Below are 20,500 nucleotides of genomic sequence, written 5' to 3' on the forward strand. Positions count from 1 at the left end.
TCGTTTTCAGTACAATACACCACATATTATTGTTTATATTACTGTTGTATATTACTTTGAAGCTAATCAATTTATGAATATATATCAATACACCACCTGTGTGAATCACACCTTGCATGGTTATAACCAACAATATTAAGCTCTGAATCACTGATATTCTCTGTGGTATGAGTCTCTGTACAAAAAACTAAATTTGGAGCTTCTTCTTCTATCATTCTTTCAACTTCTTCTTTATTGGCTGTGATACTGTTTATATTAAGGTATGTGCACTTTATTTTATTTTTCAACTTTCGCTGCTTAATGTTATGTTTTAGATTGATGGCCTCATAATTTTTTAATTGCTAATACCCGAGCTTACTTTTTCTTTTTTGCAATTTGTTCGCATAGCAAGGACATACTTTGTCAAATGTATCATGATTTATGTCTAATGGCAGGTTTAACTTTTCCTTTGCTTTAATACAATTTAAACATTTATTTATGGGAATTTCATTACACGTTTTTGAATTATGGCTGGCATGGCATTTGTGACAGGCTTCCTCATTTTTGCATTCCACAGATTTGTGGTTAAATCCTTTACAGTTATAACACCTAAGCACACTGCTTGCATCGTACACTTTACATCTTTCCCAACCGATATTTATTCGTTCTGCAGCAAGTATCTTTGAAAAGTCCTCTTTTTCAGCTTGTATTATAACGTCAAAAACTATTGTATTGCCTCGTTTTCTTTCTATTTTCTTCACAACTTTTAATGCACTTTCGCTTATGTGAGCGTTTTGTTTTTTTATTCTATCAATCAACTCAGCATTATCAACTTGAATATGAACACCTTTCACAATTAAGCTTGGGCGAATCATGTTTGGCACCTTAATTTCGTAATCTTTTCGAATATTATTTTCAATCGCTGCTTTTATTCTTTCGCGTTCATCATTATTTTCACTGTGAATTACCATTACACCGTTGCTTTTTGATGCGATATTCGAAATTTTTAAATTTTTAGGATCTACTTTGCTGTTTAAATCTTGTTTAGTTTTTTCCACTGTTTGTTTTGATTTGGGTTTCACTATTATTGCTACATCTTTTTTTAACTGCGGCACTTCACCTTTTTTGTTATTATTTTTCATAGCTTCTGCATATGACATTTCCTTAGCAATATTTGTACTGCTTATTTTGTTTATTTCATTGTGTACCTTCTCACTGTCTTGACCAATTATCTCAGTTTTATCGTATAAGTTTTTTACCTCGACAATACAAAACAATCTAAATCTAAAAATGGAGCTACATTTATAAACATCAATGCTTTTGAATTGCCTCCCAATGAAGGCTTAAAAAATGCGTTAATTTGGAATTGCGATATGGTATATGATCCTGTTTTTGCAATAATGCTAATATAACATTTGTGAGCTCCGATAGTGAAAGATTTATATTTTTAGTTTCGTTCATACGTGTACTAGTTTTGGGTGACTCAGAGCCAGCTAAGTCTACAAGATTTATCGTTCCGACTGATGTCTCATTTTTCTCGGCATGAAAACCAATAAGTTCAATTTTTGTAACAGCATGAGATCGTGATGAACGTTCATTGCCTGCAGTTGAAGCCGTGGCACGATTCATTGTTGCCACATGCACCAAATCGCGTAAACGTGAAGCAGAGGTTACAGTCTCCTGAGTTATATTTGACATATATATATCGTTCTTATTATGTTTAGCCATGCGCATTTCCATATCTTTCTGTTCGTTGCTCAGCAAATCATATAAGACTTCGTTATAGATTTCCAAAAATGTTAAACGTATTTCATATTCCCAACCAAGACGTTTATAATTTTTAATGGAATCGAAAAGTAAATCGGCTGTGCGTGGAATCACTCAAGCATTTGTCGGCACACCGTACATTGTATATGTTTTTCCACTGCCGATTTTTCCATAAGCAAATATACAAATATTGTAACCATCCAAGGCAGATTGTATTAAAGGTGACAACATCTCAAAAATGTCCTCCTGTTTTGAATTAGGATGGAAGACTTGATTAAAGGAGAAAGTGTGCGCTCCACCTTTATTCTTATCGTAGTTTTTTATTTCAACTGTGGATTCATCAATAGAATTCTATCCACAGAGTACTTTATCTTCTTCAAAATCTAATGGCGGCCTTACACGACAGAACACGCGTATATTGCCGCGCAAATCCATTATAGTGTTATGTATTTCTTTACGTTCCAAGTTTGTATGAAACAGTTGCTCCTTGCAGGCAGTGAAATCTTCATGTAACTATTCATTTTCGGTTGTTAAAGTGTGGGTCGTTCGCGTAGCTGTAGTACTTCATGTGTAAGTGTATCGTGGGCTTCTTTTAGAATCTATAAGAAAAAAAAAAAACAAATTAGAGTATTTTTAAAGTATTCCAACTTTGCATGCAAATATATCGACCTTATATTCATACATTATAAACTCCAATTCTTCCTTAGTCTTCACAAGTGAGCCCGTAATGGAATCAAATTTTAAATTTCAGAATTTCAGTTGCTGATTTAAACATTCACGCTCAGTGTAAAGGTTTTTTAGTCCTTTGGTTTTATATAACTGATCCTGTGATTCTTCAAGCTGTTCTGGCAGTCCACCTAACGAACCCATTTGCTCACATTTCTTTTCATATTTTGCTTTAAGAATTAGAAGGCGGTATACGTTTATTAACTGGGTTTTCAGCACCTGTGGTTGATATTGAGGAACTGGCGCTACTGGGTGTAGCTTTTTTGTTATGGGTGGCAGCTTTCATTTCTGTTATCGTTGTCGCCGTGGTATTCGTCATAACAGCGCGTACGATACCACTACCAGTAGCTCCTGCTCCAATTTGAGGTCGTGTTGGTAATTGCCTTTTTGAAGATACTGTGGTGGAAGCTGTTACATTGCCTATACGTGGTGGTCTATTAACTGTAACATTTGAGTTGAATACATAATGAATTTGTGTTGTGGCATTTGTAGATGCGCCTGTATATGCATAGCGTGTTGTCTTGGCAGGTATGGGAGCAAGCGTCGTTTCTGGTCGTTTCATTGGTCTTATTTCCCTTATGTCACGAATATCACTGACTCAGCGGCTGCGTCGCAGCTTGGCACGCGCCATGCCAGTGTAACATGCAGATGGCGATCGAACGATGTCTTGTGATCCGGCACGTTCTTCAAGAGGAAGTTGTATATTACAATGTCGTTATTAGTTCTCAAAATATACAATGTTGTTTGCATACCACTTCGTTGAAAACCATTTGGTAAATTTGTTAAATCACGCGCCAAAGGCTGAAAAGTATCCAGTGATTTGTGCGGTGATTCTCCACAGGCGAGACAAACATTAGGCATGTTGGTGTTGAGTGTGGATAGGTACGAGTTTAATCTATAGATAGGCAAATAATACAGGTGTTTCAGCGTTTATTGCGGGGTTCACTAAAGGTTTATTAAAATAAATACTTCACCACTTCATGGATTATTTCGGAAACCATTGAGTATTTGCGCCTCAAGTACCAGAGAAATATCGGATTGGGTAATAGTCTAGTTGAGGGGTCGACTGCTAATACGCTACCAAAAATATCGAGAGAGGTTTCAAACTACGCGTCTTGACATCAGTATTATTAATCCGAAGGCGGAAAATAAAAATTTTAACGCGTTCAAAAGATATTAACGAAAAACCGGAAAAAGACCCGCGGGTACCTCCGAAACCGGCGGTCGGATCCATAGTATTTTTGCGCAGAACACCTTTCTGCGTTGGGGCCTTCGGCCCCGCTTATAAAAAAAAAACTGGGCTACGCCATGCCAAGTCCGGGTGTGTGGTATAACCGTGGCTACCGCCACGGTGATGCACAATTTTTTTTGTGGGTACGAACACAACAACAACCACATGAAAAACGCCAACTTCAACTGCAAATATTTTCAGACAGAGATAAAATTCCGGATTATTGTTCTCGAGATTAATACGCCTCTTTTGACACCTCACTCGATATTTTTGGTAGCGTATTAGCAGTCGACCCCTTAACTAGACTATTACCACCCTACAAGAATACTGACTATCATATGACTATCATCTGATTGTCAGCAATGTCAACCTAACGATCAACGCCTTATACAAACTTTCTATCACAAACTTAAGGGGACTTGCGCAAATGTGATGTAAACAACTGTGTACGTGTGTGTTTATGTCTCCTTCCATACAAGAAACGCTGATAGTTTTACTATCGCACTCAAAAAATTGATACGCGTAAAATAATAGTGGTTAGTGGTGATTTATTTTTAAATGTGTTTCCGCATGAGGAAAGCGCTCTTCTGTTGTTTTGTTATTTTCTGAATTTAAATTGAACATTCTGAACTCGAATTCTTATAAAACTATTTATTTTAAACAAATAAAAAACACGTATGATTTTATCACGTACAAAATTAAAAACGTAATGAAATAAAGTAAATAAAAAGCAAAAATCATTGTTTCATTTTTGGCGGAATATAACAATGGTCATTTATGATAGTATAACAGTCAAACCTGATATCTACAGTAAACTATAATTTATGACACTTTTTGATAGTTACAGTGTCATCACTGAACCAGGAAAAGGAATGAGAGTGAGCAGTACGGCTATATACTTAATCAGTAGGCCATGTTGGTGTATAAGAAGGAGACAAAAACTCACACGTACACAGTTGTTTACATCACATTTGCGCAAGTCCCCTTAAGTTTGTGATAGAAAGTTTGTATGAGGCGCTGATCGTTAGGTTGGCATTGCTGACAATCAGATGATAGTCATATGATAGTCAGTATTCTTGTAGGGTTCTTATACATCAACATGGCCTACTGATTAAGTATATAGCCGTACTGCTCACTCTCATTCCTTTTCCTGGATCAGTGCTGACACTATAACTATCAAAAAGTGTCATAAATGATAGTTTACTGTAGATATCAGGTTTGACTGTTATACTATCATAAATGACCATTTTTATATTCCGCCAAAAATGAAACAATGCTTTTTGCTTTTTATTTACTTTATTTCATTACGTTTTTAATATTGTACGTGATAAAAGCATACGTGTTTCTTATTTGTTTAAAATAAATAGTTTTATAAGAATTCGAGTTCAGAATGTTCAATTTAAATTCAGAAAATAACAAAACAACAGAAGAGCGCTTTCCTCATGCGGAAACACATTTAAAAATGAATCACCGCTAACCACTATTATTTTTCGCGTATCAATTTTTTGAGTGCGTCCCACACATTCCGACAGCTTTTGGTATTTTTTAATATTATTTTCGATTTTTTCTTTTAGCATGGAGCTTTGAAATGCTCTCTTTTTCATTTTTTAAACTTATTTTTTATATGGTTTTCGTCGGTTGAAAATGGCAGAATTTAAAAAATAACAAAACAACCGTGATAATCATTTGATTGTCATATGACTGTCAGTAGTGACAACATGATTAAATCGGATAAACTGTTCTCGCATACATAAAATTCCGTTGAGAATTATGTATCTGTCTCACATGCATAATGGTATCTGCTGTATGTTCTTTTGTTCTGTACCAGGTGTTCGAAGCTTTCCCAGTTTGAGTCCTTTTTCATGATTATAGGCTGTCGTTGGGTACATGCGGACATGCGTGTGCGAACAAAGGAACATACGAAAATTTGAGTATCAATGTTTACGTCATCGCAGGATCAGCATTGTCAATTACAAGTGTGAGTGTATTAGTAAAACTATCAGCGTTTCTTGTAGGGCAGTACAATTGCGTCAAATAATTTCACTCTGTGGGTTCATAAAGTTTCTTGCTTTTTTGTATTTAAAGCTGCAGACATTGGTGCTTTATCGGTAACCGTATCGGCAACCTTATAATAGCTGATTCGACCAACCTTATGGGAAACAATGCAATCGATTATTGGTGCCGATACGGTCGTAACCGTATCGTAGCCAACCAACTTGTTTTTGGCTTCCGTCGTAACGATAAACAGCTGATTACGTTAGGGATACGACTACAGCGATCCGACAAATGGCACCAATGACTCCCGATTTAAATAACTATCTACAGACACAGGGTGTACCGAAAAGCGGAGACACAGCCCTCTGATGGCCATAGGGTATAACATATAGCTGAATCAGTTGCGATGAATTGTGGACACACATAAAATACATAGAATTAGTGTAGGGGGTGAAATATAAACATATATTTCAGTTACATCTGAGTATAATGCGTATTGAAATTTCGTAGTACATATTTTATGCGCAGCAATTTCAGAAGTGTATTTAAAGTTTGACGCTTACCCTACAAGACAGGTACCCGTTACCTAATCGATTACTTAATCGTCACCAATAACTTGTTCACCAATTATCGTCGTAATGACTTTTACTATCGTGAAAAAGGTAACGCATGCGCTCTCTCAAAATAGTGTACGTGTGACTCGCTTTCTCGCTCTTACCTATTGTGTTTTCGCATTCCTTATCGCTCGATGTAATTTACATTTTTTAATTACTTCATCAGTTATGTTTTCGTTATCGCTAACCAAAACATATGCAACAACAACAACACGGGTAAATCGCCAAATACACGACACGAACATTTCCGCGAACATTCCGCAATCTTGTTCGCAGCTTTGGCCATACACCATACGAACTTTTGGCCGAACATTAGTTCTCTTTCAGACACTGATGACATGATACGAAACTTTTATTCTCTCTCAATTCGTTTCCAGGAATGGGTCTTGAAGTTCATTCGATTGTAAACAAAAGTTCGTTCGTTTCCAAGAATGGGTCTTGAACATCAGATGGCTATAGAGTTGCCTAAACTACCCAAAAAAAAAAAAACTCCAAGAAATCCGTTCGGTTTCATTATTTTCAAAAAATCAGCAAGTAAGGTGATAAAAACTTATTAAAATTTATAATAAAGGCAAAGTTTTGTAGAAATATTTTGTGGTAGATAAGTGAAAAAATATGAAATAATATATTTCGATTGCGTTGCTTTGCTTTGTTGCGCTGGCACCGCCATAAGATAACAATGAACGGCTAGCCCCTTTTTCACTTTGATGCGACCAAAATGTTTATTTACATACATATGTATATCCACATACAATAAAAAACGCAAAAAATTTATAAGAAATTACGAAATTATATCACTTGGTGAAGTATCTGCGTTGTCGTCCGCAAAAGGCTGTTAATTATACATGTTGCGTTAACCTATACGTATACCTACAATTTATCTCAGCTGTCAAAAGTGGAATGTTGCAACGCTCCACAAAAACCTGGCCTTTATGCATCCATTTACATCAATGCGAAGACTAAGAAGCTGACTTTTTCTCCAATCGAAAGCTGCTATCAACACCCGTTTCGTGTGCAGCCCTTCGATGAAAGGTGTTGTCACTGATAAATTTTCCACGGGTGAAAAATAGTTATTTTTTCTTCGGATTTATAATCCTGACAAAAATTCGAGTTTTTTGATATTCCATTTGACAATCTTGAGTAAGTTTTCAGTGAAAATTATAAAATAAACCTTTACCATGTAAAATACCCCAAAGTTATTCTGAAATGCCCAAATTTGATTTTGAGCATGATTGTATTTTATTTATTTTTTTTTTAAATATTTAAAAAAAATGCACATTTTCACGCGCCCTCAGAGAGCGAGAAGTTTCATATCATGTCATCTGTGCTTTCAGACAGCGATGAATACGGACAACAATTGTGCTGCAGCAATATTGCTCGCTGTGGCAATTAATTTTAATTATATTACAATAATCTTTGCTTTTTATTTGCCACAATGATGGCAAAGATTTATACATTTCAATAAATTCACTCAGAAATTTTTTATTGTCCATTTTACTTTTCCGCGCACGTCTGTTCCGTTCAGAAATTACTACGATTACGATTACTACGACTACGAAATTAAAATATTTTGATTTTTGGCGAACATTTGCGCAAACTGGCAAACACCACCATACACGACAGAAAAGGTCGCAGAAACATGACATAACAGGAATGATCGCGGAAATGTGCGTGTCGTGTATTTGGCGCTTAACTGGCCTATCGATTACCCGTACCGGTTACCTTCTGTCAATTCACTTTTTCCATGAATGAAACGCGTCCTTTTTGTTTAAATAATATTTAATTAACAAATAATTCATATTTATAATGGTTTTTACAATTGAAGTTATTTCCTTATGACCCTAATAAACTTAACATATAAATAAATAAATAAAATATTGATATGTACAAGCTTGTTATGGAATCGCATCTTCGGTGGAAGCAGTAAGGAAGGCGGTCGGCATGATGTAGTGGTGCACAGTGGCTAGTCATTGTCGGCTGGGGCGGGTCCTTGCCAACTTTACTGTTCCTGCGCCATAAACAGAAAAAATGGCATATCATGCCTATTCAAAAACTCAGCTATCAGAATTAAAAAAAAAACGACAGAAGCGCAGAGACGACTCAAAACGCTTATAATTCAAAATAAAACAACATCCGGCCGAACCGGATGTCACGGACAGACCGTTAACATTCAAAGATTTAAATTCCAAAAAGATAACCGCAAAAAAAAATTTACCGAACCGGACATGGCCGGTTACCAACGCTGAAAGTCAAAATAAAAAAAAACGCTGAAAAATTAAAGGAAAACAAAAAGGCATAAACAACGAGGGCCGAATATATATAGGGGGCGCCGCGGGTGTTGTTGCGACGCCCGGTGCTTGTCCCACCCTCAAATCCATGGCCGGTGGCCCCTTACCTGTATACCCTACGTGCCTTCTAAATAAAAAAGAACGCCAGCATTCCCATTACTACAATGTTTTTATTGACAATTCATTATATAACCAAAAAAAAAGCTGAATTAATATTAGGCAAAACTCGAGAGATGGTAGCTAACTAATGTTAAATCTTCCAAAATCACGATCAAAAGAGACGTAGGCTTGCTCATCATTGAAAATTAATTTGGCTTTTATACCTTAATTGTATCTCCTGTTAATGGGGATAATAAAAGAAAACTGAGTTTGTTTGGATGTTGATTTTGTAAGATAATATTCCTTACAAACGTTCTGATACAAAACCTAGATACATTAATTCCAGGAGTTAGGTACTCAGACGTTACATACATCAATTTCGCAATTCAGATTGATAGAACGAACGATACAACTGTAATCATGCTAGTTCGAAAGTTTGTTTTTAAAATAGTAGTCTGAAGACAGTTGATTTGAAGTCGAAAATAACAGATCCTGTCGCTTCGATTGCTGCACGATTGGTCTACATCGGTCAACTTCAAAATCAACTAAATCCTTCTTGTGGCTCCTTTTTTTTCTGAACTTAGTGTAAAAGCGTTTAAATGTTACTGCCAATGCAATCTGGAAGTTGGTTGCTAACTGGTTGTAGCGAGGTAAAAAAACTCTCTAGAACATTGATCAAAGTTAAATCAATTGGCCAACTACTTATAATCTCCTCACCTGCTATACAAATTTACTTATCACAACTACATTGTATATCTGTGTTGCTATTGTTCTGCACAACACTGATATTGTGAACCTTGCACTTATCTAGAATCTGGCCGAAGTACCTACTCCAAACAAAAATGTATTGGTTGCTAAGTTAGAGGAAGGCCCTAGATGTAACCAGTAAGAGGGGGAGGGGTACATTTAAAAAAAATTATGGTATTTTATTTTAGTTTGTTTTACTGTAGTTTATTTTATTTATTCTGTTTTATTTCAGTTTTATTTCTTTTCTTTATTTTATCTTATTTATGTTAGGTTATTTTCTTTTAGTCTATCTTATTTCAATTAATTTATTTTAGTTTAGGTAACTTTATTTTAATTTAGTATGAATTTTTGTTTAATTTTACCATTACTTTCATTAGAACGTATTCCCCCCCCCCCCCCCCCCCCCCCTTTTTTTTTTGTTTTTTTTCCTTTTCCCAGCTATACACATTTCCTTGCCTGATTTTAATAATTTATATTTTTATCAAAAAGTTTTTATGTTAATTTACGGTTCACTAGATAACTTAATAACCAGGTTAACGTTTATAACGCACATAGTGTATAGTTTAAATTTTTTGTAATATTTTTTTTTATATTCCTAGTAAATATATTCAAGTAAAACGTAAACTTTTAAATTTATAGTAAATCATACTCATTAAAGAAATTGTTTTACATATTTAAGTAAAACGTAAACTTTTAAATCTATAGTAAATTATACTCATTAAAGAAATTGTTTTACATATTCAAGTAAAACGTAAACTTTTAAATTTATAGTAAATCATACTCATTAAAGAAATTGTTTTACATATTTAAGTAAAACGCAAACTTTTAAATTTATAGTAAATCATACTCATTAAAGAAATTGTTTTACATATTTAAGTAAAACGTAAACTTTTAAATCTATAGTAAATCATACTCATTAAAGAAATTGTTTTACATTTAACAGTCAGTGTTGGTATTGCCTTGTTTTTTTTTGTTTTTTTTTCTTCTTGCTTCTAAATTAATTAAACTTCTTTAACTTTACTTTACGTTACGTTTACATTTTTAACTTTGCAACAAGTTGATGCTGCTTGCTCTCTTTAATTTAGGTATATGTATGTATGTGTTACGTGTTAAGATTTTATACTAGTGTTGTAGCCTTAAGTTTGAATATGTTTGTATATTAATAACTATATGTTGTTGCAGAGTCAAAAATGAAAGAAAAAGGTTGAGAGTACAAATACGTATATTTTGTCAGTATCGGAACGAACTCACCGCTTTAACCGCAGATATTCGTTGTCGTAATCGGGATGGCAGCAGGCCTATGTTCGCGGCCCTGCGGTTGTTGTTGTAGCTGGTATGGTCATAGCTGATATTGTTGTAGCTGGTATGGTCGTAGCTGGTATTGTTGTAGCTGGTGTGCCTGTTGTTGCTGTTGACAGTAGTGGCGGCAGGCCTATGTTCGGCAGCCCTGCTACGTACGTTGCAACTGGTGGTGGTGGTAAATCTGGTGGTTGTTGCGCTCGTGGTTGGCGCTATCGAAGGGGTTGTGGTTGTACTGACGATGGTGATTGCTCGTTGTAATAGAAGGCGCTGTTGGTGGTGGTTGGCGCTGTTGAAATGGTCGTGGTTGCTGGTGGTTGTGGTAAGTATGTGCGTTATCAAAAATGATTGTGTCGCGTTGATTTAGATCTCCAACGGGAGGATTGGTTCTACGCCCCAGATCCCAATTGACATCTACTGTTTTCTGGCGATGTATAGGTTTAGGGCGTCTGGATTTCAGGCATGGCGCGACGGGGAAGAAGCTTGATAGGTCGAGTGCCTCAATATAATGGACGAATTCTTATCAAAATCGGTTCGCATGTCCAGGTTGCCGATTAAAATTATTTAAGTGATCCTCGAAAATATCTTCTGCGTACGGACACCCTTGCCCAGCTTTTGCAAAATGCTTTTACCAACTTGTAGCCAAATAAGTGAACCACACAAGAATTGGAAAACGGTAGTCACCATAGTGTACCTATACCAAGTGTGTTCACTAAGCGATAAACGTCAAAACTACAAACAGCCTCGCTCACCTGATGGAAATCTCAGGTCTAGAGTCGCATTTTTGGTCTCAACGACAACATTTTTGACTACCAATCGTATCGACTTTTTCAATTTTTCAATCATTCGGCGCACTCGGTAATGGTATCCATTTTGAATTCGCTGTCATTCCGAATCCAGCGAGTGCCTGTCAGAATGCTTGACAGATAAGTCAACACACTTGTACTTGTACACTATGGTAGTCACATATGAAATTGAAAAATTGTAGTGCATGCGATGTCTTATCAGCTTGTAACAAAATGTGTGAATCAATATGAAATTGAAAAATTGTAGTGCATGCGTTGTTTCATCAGCTTCTAGCAAAATTAGTGAGTCACATATGAAATTGAAAAATTGTAGTGCATGCGATGTCTCATCAGCTTGTAACAAAATGGGTGAATCAATATGAATTTGAAAAATTGCAGTTGCACATCACTTGTTTGTGCCGATCACCATAACCATGGAAGCGCACCATACATGTCTTGGTCAAATCCACCACTTATTCGTGAAATTATTTTAGCATTCTCAGCATAATCTTTCTATGTGTTAGATTGCTGTTTCCAATGCCACTTACACGCAAAAAAATTAGCTTGACCACTTACTTGCACCTTACTTAAAATTTTTTGCCTCAGCATTGGTAGTACCAGGAAGAAAAAACCAGCCTCTCTCGAGTCCAATCCAGCAGAAAAAGAAAAAAGCCCAGGCCCACTTCCGTATATGGTTCCGCTATCTAGATCCACCGATCAATCGATACTTCGATGTTTTTATCGGTTCGTTCAACCCACGTGTTGGCTCATGTCCCTGTCACGCATACCATGTTCCGATTTTAAAGTTGTCGTGTTGATTATAGGCGTATGGGATTTAGGGGAAACAACTTTTGTGTCGTCAGAGAATAGTAACTACCAAGGTGTTGATTATGTTTTACTTTTGCCATCTCTTTGTGGCAATCTTTATACCAGTGAAAATACAAAAAACACAGAACCAGCTGATGAGATGAATTACCCAGCAAAGTGTTAAGGATAGATTAAAAGTTTTTAATATAACCGGAAAAGTGCTCTATAAATAGGACTCCACGATTAGCTCTTTTCTGAGAGGCTAAAGGCTCAACGGACTCAATGAGATTTCAGATAACCAGAATCAGGCCCTTGTAAAGTAACTTCAAGTGCCCCTCCACCATACCAAGGTATCTTCCGATGGCAGGGGTACCCGAAGATACTTCCCTGTTGCATTTATAGAAAGCATAAAATTATAACAAGGGTTAATTGATGATACGAAGTAAATTATGCTCGCTACAAAAACAAAAACAAATAAATGCAGATGACTGTTTAATCCATTATGCGAAGTTCTTGAATGGATGTGCAAATTGAAAAGGGCAAAGTACTGCTAAAATTGCTTTCCCCGAATTACCCAGGAACGAATTGATATGGCTACGCCTATCCTTCTTTAGCAGCAGTGCCGTGCACCAGTTCTGTGTTGGACAGGAAAATAAACGTTTGGTTGTCTCCAAGTTGATCATATGATACAGAATATACTCGTTTGCTACATCTACCTACTGGAAGGTGCATTTGTTGCATCCTGCTGTCTGGCCGCTCACCCAACAACACCAGGCACGACGGAACTTGTCTTTTTTTATTGGATGTTGTGGTAGCGCACTACCCTCAAGTGGCCCAATGAAACCAGGCTAATCCTGTTCATGCGTCCGCACCCCGTGGGACCGCCGTTAGGCATAACGTCACGTGGGGAAAGGCGATTTAGTCGCCATTACTTGCGCATTTCTCTGCGCTCCCTTCCGGCATGCATCAATTTCGTCATTACTATAAAGGCCATCTTGCTCACAGCAATCCAACAATCTATTTGTCCGCACATTCGTGGAACTAAATTCCTAATGGAAGGCTTCTCTCCAAAAACTCTGTTTACAGACAGTCTTTCGCCGTGAAAACGAGGGCAGTGAAACATTACATGTTCTGCGCTTTCCAATTCGGAGGGACAGCTTAGACAGAAAGGATCCTCCTCTATCCCACGCTTATGTAGATATTCCTTGAAACCACCATGCCCGCTCAATACCTGTGTGAGGTGGTAATTTAGTTCGCCGTGTTTTCGCTCGTACCATTCCGCTATATTCCGGACTAGCATGAAGGTCCAGCGCCCTTTTCTCGAATCTTCCCACCGTTCTTGCCACCTAACTATTGCTCGTGACCTTGCGCTTTTCTTAGCATCTTCAGATGGTCGGCTGATTCCAATGCTATACAGATCGGCCATTTCACCTGAGAGTAGATCTACTGGGATTTTCCTGGATAAAGCATGGATGGCGTCGGCGGACACCGGCCGATAAGCACATGATATTCGTATAGCAGTAATGCGGACGGCTGCTAGTATACCATTTTAGATCCATGCCATACTGGTGCTACATGTAATATTATAGAGCTGGTTACGTTGGATAATAGCTGACGGGTAGCTTCGCTTGGGCCGCCGATGTTGGGCATTATTCGCGCTAGGGCTCCACTAACTCAAGAAACTTTCTCCCCCACCGCCCTGAAGTGCTCCCTAAAAGTTAGTTTTGAGTCAATAATTACTCCTAGATATTTCAAGGAGGGCTACTACGACAATATCATCTGCATAGCCGACAATTTCCGTGCCTCCGGGAAGGTCGATTTGTAGCACCCCGTCATACATCGTATTCCAAAGAGTTGGACCTAGAACAGATCCCTGAGGGACATCACTCGTGGTGTTGTGCTTTCTTAGTCCCTCATCCATATCAAAAAGGAGTACTCTTTCGCTTAGATAGCTACGAATTATTCGGAGCAGGTACGGAACTTGTCTTGGGACACCCAAAGTGCACTCACGCTTCTCATGGCTCCAGCGGGTTAGGGGGGCTAAGAGTATACCCGCGGTAGGTATGCCTGTCGTAAGAGGCGACTAAAATACCAAATTGGTTCAAGGGGTTGTGTAGCGCAACCCTTTCAATGGGTTGCCAGCAATATATGTGACCCGGCCTATGAAAAGTTGGCTTATGACTCAAAAAAATAATGCAAAAAGAAAACTACTAAGAAACTGAAGAAATGCATTGTTTATCTTTAGCAGCTGTTTCTTTTTTGAGTCATAAGCCACCTTTTCATAGGCCGGGTTACATATAGCTTCTCAAACCCAATTGTCAACCTCACCCACCCATGGCGAATCCTGTTTCTTTAACAGCCGAGGCTCTGGCGACCCCATGTTCCTTATGGATCTACATTTTAAGGCGCTTAGTTACCTGACATCGCTTACTTAAACGGTTGATTCTAAAGTAAAAACCAAATATAGGTTAGGTTGAACTGGCGGATTCATGAGGACTTCACATAGACTAAATGAGTCCGTAGTGTTACCAGAAGTTTGTTTTAACGACCAAGCTGAAAACCCTATCAACAACCAGGACCTATTTTATAAAATAACTCCGTCCTCTTGACAAATACTAGAAGCTTCCTAGAACTTAAGCCACTTGCTGCTTCTAGATCTGACAGCTGTCAGCTGGAGTCTTAGCCTGGCAAGCGCAGGGCACGATCACAAAACGTAATCGATCGTTTCCTCCTCCAACCCGCACTTCCTACATCTGCTATCACTGATCAAGCCTAATTTAAAGGCATGTGACGCCAGAAGGCAGTGTCCAGTAAGAATACCCGTCATGAGTCTACGTTCTACAGTTTAATGATAATGAAAATATAAGAATCAGTGTTTATGAATAACATATTTTAATTAATCTCTTACAACAACCTGATCGGTGGCTACATCGCCATGTAGGTAGTGTGGTGTTCCACCGTGTATAAACGTAGGTACCGTATGTGCTCAACCGAGCAAATTGACATTAGCAGTAACATTATTTACATAATCATAGCTTGGTATTTGTGCAGGCATCAATATAGCATACATTGGTCCAGTTCGGTGTGCACCAGCCACTGGTACAAACACTTTTGAATGCACAGCTTTCATATAGATTGGATATCCAGCAGTGCTCCGGTTGTGCCAATATGTAATGGGCTGCTCCGTCTCTTGGTACGGCTGTATAGGTATGGGCGAGTGCAATGTATTACTAGTCTGCTCAAGATCGTATGGTACATAGATGGCTCGAAGACGCCAGAGGGGATTGGAGCCAGAGTTTTCGGACCCAGAGCCAAAATATCAGTACCTCTAAAAGCACGTCGGAGCATTTTTCAAGCGGAAGTATTCGCCATAAGTTAGTGCGCTAAGCTGAACGTTCAGCGCTGATACCCTATTGAAACAATTGCCATCCTCAGTCAGACAGTCAGGCCCCACTAAAGGCATTTGCGGCGTTCGAAACAAAGTCAGCACTGGTCCTTCAGTGGGTAGAAAAGCTGAATCAATTAGGAGCACACAACGTAGTACTGTTGCCCTGGGTCCTAGACCACAGGGGATTAGAGGGTAATGAGCAGGCGGACTCAGTGTTTAATTTGTTGCGTCCCTCCCACAAATTGTCATCCTCCCAGCAGATCCTTGCAGCGGGTCTGCGCCATACTCTCCTCTTCTGGGAAGATATCGACCCCAATACGGGTCCTTATCCTGACCCCGGTCCTGAGAAATGGGTTTGCAGCGTTTGCCGGAAAATAATCTTTTTAGGACGGTCATAAATATAAGGGCCTGAAATATTTCAATGAACTTCCTAATCACATAAAAAGTAGTAATAACTTCAATACTTTTAAAAAAAGTTTATGGGAGCATTGTAAAACCCTTCCAATAAGATAAAGTTTTTCTCTTCTTATTTTTTACATGATATATCCGATACTGGAGCGCGAAAGCGGAATGGTAATATTGGAAGCAGCAAAATACAATGCATCCGGCCCTAAGGAAAAGAAAATCGGTCGCCACCTGTAACTCCAGACAGTTCCAACAACTAATTTCGCTGGAATTCGGTATTTTCAGCCGATATTTACTGTTGCTGATCAGAATCACTCGCATTCCGACAGCATTAATATAACAATAAAATTATATAATGTGTAACGAAAATAAGGTCAAACAAAAGTTGGAGCAGGGGGAATTGGAAACATGTCCTTTTCAACCTCCCATTATATGTTGAGCTGTGCTGATCGGAATCTTCATGCATTCCGACAGTGTCTTTACTAAACAAAGTTGAGGGGTGATTGGATACACGTTATTTTCAATTTCCAACATCCAAAGACATGTTTATCTGTGTTGATCGGAGACTAATACATTCCGACATCTTAAAATATAAATATAATTGAAAAATATAAGTTCCAAATTTTGTTGCCTTAAGCTGGGAGCACTGGAGGATTGGAAACGCGCCCTTTCCAACCTTCCTTAAATGAGTGGCTCCCAGACTCGTCCGTTTGTCTCGCTTGTAAATATGCTGATCGGAATCACATGGCATTCCAACAGCATGTTCAATAGAAATAAGTGATTATAACAATGAATTGTACTTGGTAGTTTAAGTTTTAGGCCTAAACAGCCGTAATAATAAATAAATTAAATTAAAAAAAATAAATACCCTTATCAGTGTTTCACGTGCAAGGGATGGTTGCATCGGACAGGTTGCTCTGGGCTAGATCCCAAAATCCAGCGTCCTCGTAACTTTTATAAATCTTTTGTGGCTCTTGTTGTTCATGCCCTCATTACATTATGAGGAAATACGGCAAATGAGAACTCAGCCGTATGAAGCAAAAAAACACAAGCAGGTCCTTGGTGAACTCCACAAACAGGCGTGGGACCTTTATGCTAGGAATTGCCCGGTGAATCCAGTACTAAAAAAAGAATAGTACCCAAAACTTGCGGAAGAGAAACGCATACTCCCCAGGGAAACGCGAGTCACTCTAGCTCAACTTCATTCTGGATTCTGTAACAGGTTAAACTCTTACCTCTCCAGAATCAACCCCGACATACAAAATGTGTGCCCCGCTTGCAATGTGTCCCTACATGACACCAACCACCTCTTTAACTGTATTGTGGAACCAACGCCTGTAACACTGCTCTCATTATGGTCCACTCCTGTTGAAACAGAGTTTCCTTGGACTCCCGTTAGAGGACATTGATGACAATTTGTGATCGGTCGTACCTATTGCATGGGGCGAAGCACTGCTACAACAACAACAGCAGGCGGACAACCCTGAAAGAGAGGCAGCAACTGCATGACCCATCGATCCCGAGGCGTTCCTGCCAGTTGGCTCACTCAATAAATGCCCCTATTAGTAGAAGGGAGGGAAAAGAGAGAAGAACACTGGCGCAATATGCCAGGCCCGAGTCAATCTAAGTTACTGTTAGGGGGTTACAACACAACTCGATATAGGGCATTAATAGGCCTCTCGAAAGATACGGCTATTCTTACAGGACACTGTAGACTGAACAGTCACATGCAAAAGATGGGTATAATATCGAACAACACATGCCGATTTTGTGATGGATCAGCAGACGGCGGACCATATCCTTCCACCATGGCCAGAGCATTCCCACATTTAATCCCTCAAGCCAAGAACACTGCTAGGGTTCATCAAGGAAGTCGGCTAGGATGAGGTGCTGTGAAGGAGATGTGCAAGTCACTGTGCAATCTTCAATAAATTATCTATCTATCTACGTTCGGGTAACAAGCACCATTGAGGTACTAGCCCCACCATCTCGGGAACTATTGATATGACTACATTAAACCTTCTAGGGATTGAATTTTAATAATGACCGCAATGCAAAAGTCTGCTAAAATATACCATTCTCAATGAAATGCTCGATATATAACTTTCCACGTTTTGAAACAGTGATGAAAAGAGCAAAATGTACTAAAATTTTATATGGCTGTGGGTAATAAGGTGTTGGTGTCCTCTCCTAACGCAATGTAATGACAACTGCGACGCAGGGAAAATGACAAAAAGCTTGTAAATCTACTGATAATAATTATATAATTCCTCCCCTTCTATGCAGTTCTTTGCATACATACATATGTATTTTGCTCTCCAAACGCTAATTAAAAAAATCAATTGGTATTTACATGAACTTCGAACTCTGTGGTATTTGCATTCTTTAGTTGATTATCAACAAAAGCATGACAAATTATCACAAAAAAATTCATACATACATGCTGCTTATATATTTAATATGGTACCCAATTTACTTACCCTTTCTGGTGCGATGATTCCTGGACAATCGGGCCTGACTAGACGCGATTTTTTTGCTTTAAGAAAGCGTGCTTAACGCGAAGCATATCATGCTATGGCACACCTTTGGTGATGCAAACAATCAAAGAAATTTCTGCATCTAATGCTTCTAGGATAGCAGCAGCAGCTCCCGGTGGCGCCACATAAATAACAGTTGCATGCGGATCAGTTGGCTTTTTTGCTCCGGCTACCTATTCAATTTTAATTAACATTACATTATCTACTATTGCAATTTTTAATCAATATAAATTACCGAAGCAAATACTGGGAAACCAAGATGCGTAGTTCCACCCTTTTTTAGGGAAACACATCCAACCAGTTTGGTACCGCATTCCAAAGCATGTTGGTTGTGTAAAGTACTTTGTTTAGCGGTAAATCCTTGGCAAATGGCACGTGAATCTGAATTTAATTGTAGGTTTCCTGTGGTTTTGGCATATTCTGAGCTGAATCGCACTCCGGCGGAGATGCTATCTATTAGAATAATATAACATTTTTTTTATTATTTAAAAATGCACATACATATGAATGAAAAGCAGAAAGTAAATGTTGTTGTTGTAGCGATAAGGACACTCCCCGTATCGACTTTGTTGGTCCTTTGCCGGATGCAGATCGGGTACGTTCCGGGAACCATTAAGGTACTACCCCGACCATCTCGGGAGCGATTTAGTATGACATGAAACCTTCTAGGCCATCCCGTCGATTCTATACAACTTAATATGGTAACGATTTAAAAGACGGTGCACCACCTAATTTTTATCAAAAATTATCAAACGTGGAATCAAAAAGACGCGCCTCGAGCTCCGTTTTTAGTATCCTAAATATTCGAAAATATAAATTTTTATTTCTGTCAAAACATAATTGTGATAATTTTTAAATTAGGTGGTGCACCGTCTTGCAAAACGTTACCCTTAATATTATTTTGGGCGAAGGCCGCCAACGCAAAAAGGTGTTCTCTGCAAAAAATTTTTAATTTCCGTCACATGTCGCAACTAAAAGCGCAAGAATTTTTACTTTTTACACACCAGATTAAGCGAGAGCTTGTAAGAGTTTTGCTCATAATGTAATAATAATAATAATTGCATCATGTTTTTAATAAAATCTCAACAATTATATTTTTTCTGCGTTTCAATGTTTTCCGGAATAAATAATGAACAGTCATTTCGATGACAGCATGAAACATCGATGTGTTAGTGGAGAGCGAAAATACCTTTGAATGTGTAGGTGAACTAGTTACCTCCGTCTTGTAGGGTAGCAGTCCATTGTTATGGTCCACTTGGGAGAGTCACCCTTGGAACGCACCAGTTGACTAGTAATAGGAAAAAGGTAGGATTCACCCTCACTCATGTCTGCCTGGGGTGGTCAAAACAAAATTTTGTTAGTTTCGTGCGGGTGGCATCGCCAAAAATTTCCATGACATTGACGAATTTTCAATAACACCTGGCGCAATGGTGTAGGTGGCTCATCTCATCATCTGATTTTATTCGTTTCATTGTACTGGCATGGAGATTGTCAAAAGGAGGTGGCGAACGTAAAATGCAACCGATGCATTAACAATTATGCCCTGCTTGGTGGTAAAGTTTTACCTAATTCGGCGCACAACGTTCCCCCAGGACCCAAAAGTTGCAAAGTTTTACGCTTTCTCTACGTTCCATTCACCTATCATCAATACAAGGGTTTGACAACCGGAACGCGACCTGTATAGTGCTGTAGGAATGAGCTAACGATAACAATGAACCAATCGATAATCGCCGCCACAGTTAGATAACTGCGTTTTTCCATCGCTGAATGGAAGGAACAATTTTTTCGACGATACCAGGACGTGTGTGGCCAATTTTGAAGATGAGATGGTAG

General features: G+C 38.4%; 1 pseudogene; it reads right to left on the reverse strand.

The window, feature by feature from the left end:
* Positions 1-1,234: 1,234 nt before the first annotated feature.
* LOC137236650 (protein claret segregational-like) lies at positions 1,235-19,006 on the reverse strand (annotated as a pseudogene).
* Between the last annotated feature and the right edge of the window lie 1,494 nt (positions 19,007-20,500).

This window comes from Eurosta solidaginis, chromosome 1 (genome assembly GCF_040869045.1).
Source record: "Eurosta solidaginis isolate ZX-2024a chromosome 1, ASM4086904v1, whole genome shotgun sequence".
Lineage (NCBI taxonomy): Eukaryota > Metazoa > Arthropoda > Insecta > Diptera > Tephritidae > Eurosta > Eurosta solidaginis.